Genomic DNA, 9,652 nt, shown 5'->3' with positions numbered 1-9,652 from the left:
GGCCTGGATTACAGCAGCTCTTCCAGCCACGAGAAAGGTGATGTCAGAACAGTGAGAAGGCTTTGGTTTCCCCGAAGGCTACAATGAGTTAAGCAGGTGCAGCATTCCCATTTCCACACAGAGATGGGAAGATGGAGCCAATTCCATGCAGATGGTGAGCTGTGTAAACAAGAAGTTCCTGTTCTGCACCAGCCTGATGTGCCTCCTGCCAGAGGGCATCTGCAGGCTGAGCACTGCCAGTTTCCAGCCCGGGCACTTCCCCCATTCCACCAGCCGTGCTTGTACAAACAGGGAAAAGGCACTGCATCCCACCATCCCTCCTCTGCTCCTTCAGGCCCGGGGAAGCAGGAAATCTACACATTTATCACTCAGAAAGGCACTTTGGTGACAGTGGAAAATATTACACACCGCCATAAAAATAGTCATGTCTCATACCCAACAACAGCATTATTTCAGTGTGATGGATGGTTTAAGCCAAATAAAGTTACTTTCAGAAGCAAACCTAGACCTTCAGGGCTCTTTATTAGATTTGTAAAGCTTCATCCACCAGGGCTCTCAAGCAGCTGTTTAAACATGCAGAGTCTTAATGAAGTCAGCAATGCTCCTGATGTGTTTCAAGCACTCTTTGCTGGATCCATGCCCATAAAACAATTCTGCTGCCCTTAATCGTGGAGGTATTTAATGGCCCAGGTGTCATGCAGTGGAAGTGGTCACCATTCTTGTCACCCAAAGGGAGATAAGGGCATGTTATGGGCCAGGTTCAAATAGTACTGGTTTTTCATCAATTTCGGCGGGGCTACTTCCACTCCAGATATTAAGACCAGCATCACAGAGCTGTGCCTCCTTGCAAAAGCTTAGTTATTGTTGATGTATTATTCACAAATATTCAGCCAAGAGAAATTCACAGTGCAGAGTCTATTTTAGCCCTAGTCTTGGAAGGGGTCTGCTATAGCTGGCTTTATTATACATGTGAATTTCCAGGTGCACATCTGACCAAATACCAATGAATATTTTCAGTCTCCGTGGAGTGTCTACCAATGATGTTCCAAAACATCTTCCTCAGACTGCCCGTGTAGCTCATTCTTCTTTCTGTTCATTCTTCTATCTCTGACCAATGAAAACATGTACCCAACCTCATATTTATATAACCTCATTTGCCATCTCAGCTGGGGAGAGGCTGAGCTCAAGCTGCCAACCAGGCCTGTGGCAGTCCTATATCGCAGGCTGGTTGTTTGGGTTGGGTCTGCAGATGCAGGAAATCCAGGCAGTGCTGGCTCCTGGAGCCCAGTGACACAGCTGATCACCAGCCAACGCTGCTTCAGGCAAGCAGGAGCTCTCGGCTCTGTTGGCCATCACTGGGATCTCCATGGCTCAGAGCAGTTGCTTAATCTTGGACATCTGATGCCATCTGAGGCTGATGAGGATGTCCCTGCTCTGGCTTTCTGCTCCTGCTGCAGGAGAATGCCACTCTCCATGCCTGTAATTCCCCTAGGGAGCTCACTACTTATTTATTTCAAACCTTGTTGCACTAGAAAAGTTGGTTGTGTCAAAGACCAGAGGGTTTTGCTCTGTGCTCTCAAGAGAGGGGCCCAGTGGAACACATTTACCTCTGACATTGACACAAGTAAGAGTGGTGTTTGCTTTGAAACCAAAAATCCTGTACCAAGAGCCCCATTGCTTATGAGAGTTATTAGTCAAGCTCCAATTTTAAACCTTGTGAATTAAGTAATCTGTTATAAAAAATAAAGTCTAGTGGTCAGACAGTTGAAAGAAGCAGAATATTCAAAGTCAGTTATTCAAAATATCCAAAGGAAGTCCATTTTAAAGGCATTGAAGAGACTATTTCTTCCAGACCATCAAGAGTCTGAGACATTCAGATTTCCAGAAGTAGAATAGACTGTGCAATTTATTTACCTGATCTATGCAGGCTAACGTAACTGGGGTATTCAGTAATAATTTATTGATAGCCACCTATTTGTGAGCACTATATAACCTCCTGAGACTGTGTCATATTTCTTCAGACACAAGGGGTCAGACAGCTAAGACAATCTGAGAGCAGAGAGGATGCAAACACAACGATTTTTTTCACGTGACTTTTGAAAAGCAATATAGAAAACACCAAAATAACAAGGTCATCACTTTTGTACAACAGTGCAGTCACTGTTCCTGGGTGTAGGACTGACCTCTGCAAAGCATTTTGATTTGCTGTAGCTCAGTTTCTCCAGTGGAAAATGGCCACTCTGCTGCCACAAACAAGAAGTGCTGTGTGAATTAAGCTGCTGCTGCATTATCTCTGATTCTGTTTACTGCTGGTGAGGGTTGTTGGCACAGCAGCCTTGTGTGGGTCAGGCAGGCATTCTGTTTTCCACACAGTGCTGGAATGCTGGTGTGCAGAGGTGGCTGCGTGGGTTGGCAATTACGGTACTCTTGAGTCTGATCCATCCATGATCTCTCTGAAGAGAGCCTTTGTCAGGCTTGCTACCACGTGGGCAGAGAGTCACTCCCAGAGCAGACCCAGCCTGGGTGTAAGGGCAGATTGGGGGATGAGATGCTGGGGAGCAGTGCCAGGGAAAGGGACCTGGGGGTCCTGGTCAGTGGCCAGTTGGACATGAGGCAGCAGTGCCCTGGAGCCAGGAGGGACATCCCTGTCCTGGGGGCACCAGGCCCAGCATGGCTGGCCAGGCCAGGGAGGGATTGTCCTGCTCTGCTCTGGGCTGGGGCGGCCTCACCTCCAGTGTTGGGGCAGTTTTGGGTGCCAAAACATAAGAAAGATCTAAAGCTGTTGGAGAGTGTCCAAAGTAGAGTTTTAGAGATGGTGAAAGGCCTGGAGGGGAAGCCACACAAGGAGCAGCTGAGGGCACTTGGTCTGTTCAGCTGGAGAGGAGGAGACTGAGGCCAGAGCTCACAGCAGTTCTGCAGCTTCCTCACCTGGGGGAGGAGGAGGGGCAGGCCCTGATCTCTTCTCTGTGTGACCAGGGACAGGACCCAGGGAACAGCTGGAGCTGTGTCAGGGAGGGTGAGGTTGGGTATCAGGGAAAGGTTCTTCCCCCAGAGGGTGCTGGGGCACTGAACAGGCTCCCCGGGGAATGGGCACAGCACTGAACCTGACAGACCTCAAGGAGTGTTTGGACAACACTCCCAGGCCCCGGGTGAGATTGTTGGGGTGTCCTGTGCAGGGCCAGGAGTTGGGCTGGATGATCCTTGTGGGTCCTTTCCAGCTAGGATATTCTGTGATTCTGTGGCCATGTCAGCTGCAGGGAACACTAACCCAGAATATGCTGATTATATGACAACAAAGCACAAATGGGTGGGTTACAAATTCCTGGATAAGGAGGCTGATCATGTATCCTGAAAAGCTAATGATGATATGCAAGGAGATAGCCAGACATCCCACTGCCTGGTCCAGGTGAAGACAGGTAGGAAGGTGGGCACCTTCCTGCTTGAAACTAAAACCCAGGCAAAACTGATCTCTGCTTGGGTTTGATTACAAGCACAAATCTCAGGTTGGGTTCATCAAAGTTCCAGGATGGGAGCTGAGTATTGAGTGAAATGAGTGCTCAGATTTCCAGCAGGTCCAAGTCATGTTTAGACTCAAGCTCAGTTCTCAGGCTGAGGATCTACAGTTGCAGAAAGGAAGGTGATGAACCTAAGTGGTTTTAACTGGAAACCACTCCAAACTAAGACCTGGAAAAGTGCTGCTTTCTATTCTCTGGTTATCTGAGGAATAAAATGGTGTCAAAGCAAAAAAATAAGGTTTTGTAATAGAGCTGCTTAAAAATTGGGTCCTGCACAATTTTCATCTGCCTCTCCTCAGATTTTGGATCCGTGTTCAAGCTTTTGTAAGCATGCACTAGAAACTGGAGGGGAATTCTGATTTGGTTTGTTTTGTGGGCATTGTTGGCATTTTTTTGGCTTGTGTCTGCTTTCCAAATTGGGAAATTACATCAACATTTGCATTTTTTAGTCTTTTTAACCCATTCTCAGGCTCACCTTCAAGACAAGGGCTTGAGACCCCACATGTATTTCAAACCTAGGGGTTTTTTTCTTTGCTGGAGTGGATTTCACTTTTTATTTTCTCTGATTGCAAGAGGGAAAACAGAATAGGTGTCATTTTAACAAACTCTTCTGAACCATATGTACCTAGGCAGATAAGGGCCCAGAAAGGACCATGTAGGTCTGGTTCTATCAGGATTAAAGCCTCCAGGAGGGCAAACATAGGAGGCAGCATGCCAGCAGTGCTCATGCTCTGTCTTACCCTGTATATAGCTGTGTGTCAGGTCTGACATTGATATCTGTATGTCTAGGAACTGAAATAATAAATTGAGTCAAGAATACCACCCCAAAGAGCTCAGTATCACCTCTTCACTGTGTCCTGCTGCATGACATGGTATTAGCAGCATAACAGGGATGTTTATCTGTGTCCAGGTACCACTGCTCCCTTTTCCTCTTTCACCTGGGGTCAACCTCTACAGCCAGCCTCACCAGGACCTTAAGGGCTTTAAAGCATCCCTACAAACTCTGCAGGACTGCTCTTGGTGTGAACAATACAGAATATTTCTGCTCTGGATCTCATCTGGACCTCCACCAACAAGCCAATGCTCAGCCTGCTCTTGCTCTGCTTCTCATCTCATGTAGTTTAAAAACACTTTCCTGTCCTCCCAGAGCTCCCAGGCACCTTCCTGCTCCCTTCCTCTCTGGTTGGTGGGCCTGCTGCAGTGCCAGCACTGTGTTCTTCATGTCTGCAAGCCCATTTCTGTGCACACCAAACCAAGAAGGTTCTCCAGTGCCACACCTGAATGGGCAGCGAGCCTCCCCATCTGCCCCACTCCCACCCACTCTGCAGATTTTGGCTGGTGCTTCCCACCAGCAGAAGGCAAACTGTGGCACAGAAGAACACCTGAATCATTCAGGTTGGAAAAGACTTCTGAGATCATCAAGTCCAACCTGTGACCAAACACCAGACCATGGTACCCATTGCCACGTCCAGTCTTTCCTTAAACACTTCTGGGGATAAGGACTCCACCGCCACCCTGGACAGCCCCTTCCAATGTTTCATCACCCTTTCAGTGAAGAAATTCCTCCTGATGTCCAACCTGAACCTCCCTTGGCACAGCTTGAAGCCATTTCCTCTCATCCTGCCCCTTGTTCCCTGGGAGCACCTGGCTGCCCCCTCCTGTCAGGGAGTTGTGCAGAGCCACAAGGTTCCCCCTGAGCCTCTTTTTCTCCAGGCTGAGCCCCTTTCCCAGCTCCCTCAGCCCCTCCTGCTGCTCCAGCCCCTTCCCCAGCTCAGTTCCCTTCTCTGGACACGTTCCAGCCCCTCAATGTCCATTTTGCAGTGACAGGCCCAGAACTGGACACAGGATCTGAGGTGTGGCCCCACCGAGCCAAGTACAGGGGGACAATCACTGTTCTGATCCTTCTGGCCACACCATTGCTGATCCCAGCCAGGTGCCACTGGCCTTCTTGCCCACACGTTGGTTCACATTCAGCCACTGTCACCAGCACCCCAAGTACTTTCATTTTCCAGCAATTCTACCCCAGCCTAGAGCTGTTGCTCTAGGCTGCTCCCAGCAGGGAGCTGTTGGGCCCAAAGTGTAGGACCCAGCACTTGGCCCGGCTGAACCTCAAGTTCCCCCTGATGCCTTTTCCTGGTCTTAAAATCAAGAGTCAAACACAGTTAGAAGGGAAAAAGGGATTTTACCTTGGTATTTATTTTAAGGATCCTTAGGTGCACACATCCAGGTCAAATGCACTGAAATGCACACTGCAATGCACACCCCCAAAAGATCTGGTCTAACATTATAGGTGTTACTAATTAGCAGATCTATCAAAGATTCCCCAGTGAGAGGCTCGAGTGAGCCCCCCCCTCCCCAAGGAACCTTCCCCTGGATGGTTCTATCTTGGTTTACAGAATGTGTTCTGGAGAGGACCTTGGGGTCTGGGACACACTGATCCCTAGCTATGAAGCTTCTAAAATGTTTCGTCTCCTAGCCGAACAAACAAGTCCAAGAATGTAGGGGAAAAGCACTAGGAATACAGAAGTTGTAAAAAAGGTATAACAGGGGTATAACAGAAAAGGCAAAAAATCATCATGGCATCACCCCTAATGACCACAGCAGTCTAATTGTCTCCTATCTTTGAGGCCTTTGCCTGCTGGAAACAATTGATAAGAAAGATCCCTTGATAAGGCAACACCTCTGGCAATATAGGGAAATCTGATTGAGTGTCCATCATCTGTGAGGACAGCCAGCACTGCTCTGGAAGGCAGCCTGCAAAAGGCTGTGTCCTCTGAGAACAGATTCCACCCACTGAGACCACCCCCAGCCAGTCAATCTTGTGTTATCTTCAGCTGGCATCCCTTTGCCATGAAACCTAGGGGCTTATCTTCCATGCCCCAAATCCAGGGCTGTCTTAGGTTACAATGTAAGGTGTAACCAAAAGGATGTATTCTATCAGCATCCTCATAAGCTGTTAAAGGAGGTGGGGCTGTGTTCCCTATCTCCTTCATGCCACACCCTCCTGGGGATATCTTCTGCTAATGGGCCATCCAGCCTCACTGCATGACTCATAAATTACATCATCCCATTGTGAGAGGCTCCGCCCAGGGGGAGGAACCAAGCATCCCACCTGGATGCAATCTGAGGTTTGGAACACCACAGGCAGCCCTTACCTGCTGGATTCCCAGAGGACAAGAGCTACATAACCACCACTGGACCTTCAGAGGAAGACCAGACCCTTCTACAGGATCACTGCTTCAACAGAACCACATCTATCACTTCAGGAGGACTGCAGCCACCCCTTAATCAGACTGCAGCCACCACCCTGCCCAGCAGGGTGTCAGTTCTGACTTGGGATCTCCAGTTGGTTTGGTTTTGGTGCCCAGTGTGGGGTGGCACTGAAGCCCAGCATGGAAAAAGCCAAAAGGGCCTCAGGCGTGGTAGCAAATGCCCCTCCTGCAGGAGGGGAAAATGATGTGAGCCTGGAGGAACCAAAGAAGATAATGAGGGAAGACTGGAGGAAAAAGAAAGAATTAGAAGAACAGAGAAAACTAGGAAATGCACCTGCTGAAGTGGATGAAGAAGGAAAAGATATCAACCCTCATATTCCTCAGTACATCTCCTCAGTACCATGGTACATAGATCCTTCTAAAAGACCCACACTAAAGCATCAGAGACCTCAGCCAGAGAGGCAGAAACAGTATAACCACTCTGGAGATTGGTACAAACGAGGAGTTCCGGAGCACGCTGCGGCCATGAGGTACCGCAAAGGAGCCTGTGAGAACTGCGGGGCAGTGACACACAAAAAGAAACACTGCATGGAGAGACCCAGGAAAGTGGGAACAAAATACACAGGCATGAATATTGCCCCAGATGAACATGTGCAGCCTCAGCTGATGTTTGATTATGATGGGAAGCGAGACCAGTGGAATGGTTATAACCCAGAGGAGCACTTGAAAATTGTCGAGGAATATTCCAAGGTTGATTTGGCCAAATGGACACTGAAAGCCCAGAAGCTTCAGGAGGAGTTGGCATCAGGGAAGCTGGAGCAAGTGAACTTCCCAAGACACCAGTGGGGAGAAGAGGAATCAAATTCACAGACAGAAAGGGATTGTAACAGTGAAGATGAAGACAAATATATGAAGACAAAGATGACATTGATATGCCTGGGCAGAACTTTGACTCTAAAAGACGCATCACAGTCCGAAATTTACGTATTTGGGAGGATATTGCAAAATACTTGAGGAATCTAGATCCAAACTCTGCTTATTATGATCCGAAAACAAGAGCAATGAGGGAGAACCCTTATGCCAACACAGGCAAGAATCCAGATGAAGTTGGTTGTGCAGGTGACAACTTTGTTCGCTACACAGGCGATAGCATTTCTATGGCACAGACTCAGTTCTTAGCTTGGGAGGCTTATGACAAAGGCTCTGAAGTTCATCTGCAAGCAGACCCTACAAAATTAGAGCTCCTTTATAAATCCTTCAAAGTGAAAAAAGAAGATTTCAAGGCACAGCAGACAGAAAGGATCCTAGAGAAGTATGGAGGACAAGAATATTTAGATCCCCCGCCCCGCCCAGCTGAACTGCTATTAGCTCAAAGAGAAGATTATGTGGAGAGATGGCACCCCTGAGAGAACTGAGTCGGACTATGGGAGTCATTCAGGAACAACTCTATGAACACCTGGGCCAGAGAACACGGCATCCAATGATCTGTCATATCCCCTATCATGCACCAGCTGCCGGGAAAGTTGAATGGTGCAACGCACTACTTAAGATTTTGTGGATGCTGATGTGAAAGCTTGATGCAGAGAAATTTTCCAGCTTTCTGCCAGCATTCATGTGAAAGCTTGCTTTCACGTGCATGCTAGCTGTAAACAATGAGATGTTTTTGTAAACCAGTATTTTTATCTTGCACCTGCAAGTTTGTTATGCAGCTTGTTATGTTACTGACTGGAGAAATATTTTGAAGTGGATGTTGTAGGGTTTAATCAATCATTCTAAAAAGTGCATGGTCAAAGGACCTTATGCCATTCAAGCGAACCAGGTTATATAAATGAGTTTGGAAATTAATAAATAATTCTCTTCCCTTCCTCTGGACTGAAGTCTATGTTGCTTTTCTCACCGTCCCAGGTAAAACAGCGACAAGATGACCCTGAAGGTGCTTGGTGAGGGGATCTTCAAAAATTGGGAAGTGAACTTAGCAAAGGCCACCTGGATGGTCAATACCCGAGGGTCCATCAATCGAGCTGGTCCTGCCGAGTCTGAACCCTTGCACACAGTGGATGGAGATAGAGTCCCTGTGGTACACCTGAGAGGTATTTTAGGAAAGACTGTTTGGATTAATCCCACCTCAGGCAAAGGCAAACCCATCCGTGGGATTGTCTTTGCTCAAGGACCTGGTTGCACTTGGTGGGTAATGCAGAAAGATGGGGAAACCCATTGTGTACCACAAGGGGACCTAATCTCAGGTGAGAACTGTGTGTAGGGTTTCACTGTGTATGCATAAATATGTAGAGTTTGAGGAGGGTATTGATTAGGGTATGATGCAGATGGTAATAGAATAAGGGGTGGATAATGTTTTAGGTTACAATATGAGATGTAACCAGAAGCATGTATTCTATCACCATCTGTTAGAGCCAGGTGGGGCAATGTTCTTTATCGCTTCCAGGACACATCCCTGATAACTCCCTCCTGGGGATATCTTCTGCTAATGGGCCATCCAGCCTCACTGCATGACTCCTAAATTACATCATCCCATTGTGAGATGCTCCACCCAGGGGGAGGAACCAAGCATTCCTACCTGGATGTAATCTGAGGTTTGGAACCCCACAGGCAGCCCTTACCTGCTGGATTCCCAGAGGACAAGAGCTACATAACCACCACTGGACCTTCAGAGGGAGACCAGACCCTTCTACAGGATCACTGCTTCAACAGAACCACATCTATCACTTCAGGAGGACTGCAGCCACCCCTTAATCAGACTGCAGCCACCACCCTGCCCAGCAGGGTGTCAGTTCTGACTTGGGATCTCCAGTTGGTTTGTTTTCAGACTAGCATAAGGGCTGGCTAGAATTCATGCAATGCTGTTCCAATTTCTTTCCCTAATTCCTGTTTTCCCCAGGGGTTGTTCCCTGTAAATTGGCTTTCTTC

At 47.9% G+C, this 9,652-nt stretch overlaps 1 pseudogene; it reads left to right on the top strand.

Annotated features, from left to right (window-relative positions):
• The first annotated feature begins 6,907 nt into the window (after positions 1 to 6,907).
• Positions 6,908 to 8,133, top strand: LOC138104481 (pre-mRNA-splicing factor SLU7 pseudogene; annotated as a pseudogene).
• The last annotated feature ends 1,519 nt before the right edge of the window (positions 8,134 to 9,652 follow it).

Source organism: Aphelocoma coerulescens, chromosome 1A, assembly GCF_041296385.1.
Source record: "Aphelocoma coerulescens isolate FSJ_1873_10779 chromosome 1A, UR_Acoe_1.0, whole genome shotgun sequence".
Lineage (NCBI taxonomy): Eukaryota > Metazoa > Chordata > Aves > Passeriformes > Corvidae > Aphelocoma > Aphelocoma coerulescens.
Note: the sequence above shows the minus strand (reverse complement) of the source record. Positions and strands in the feature narration are given on the sequence as shown.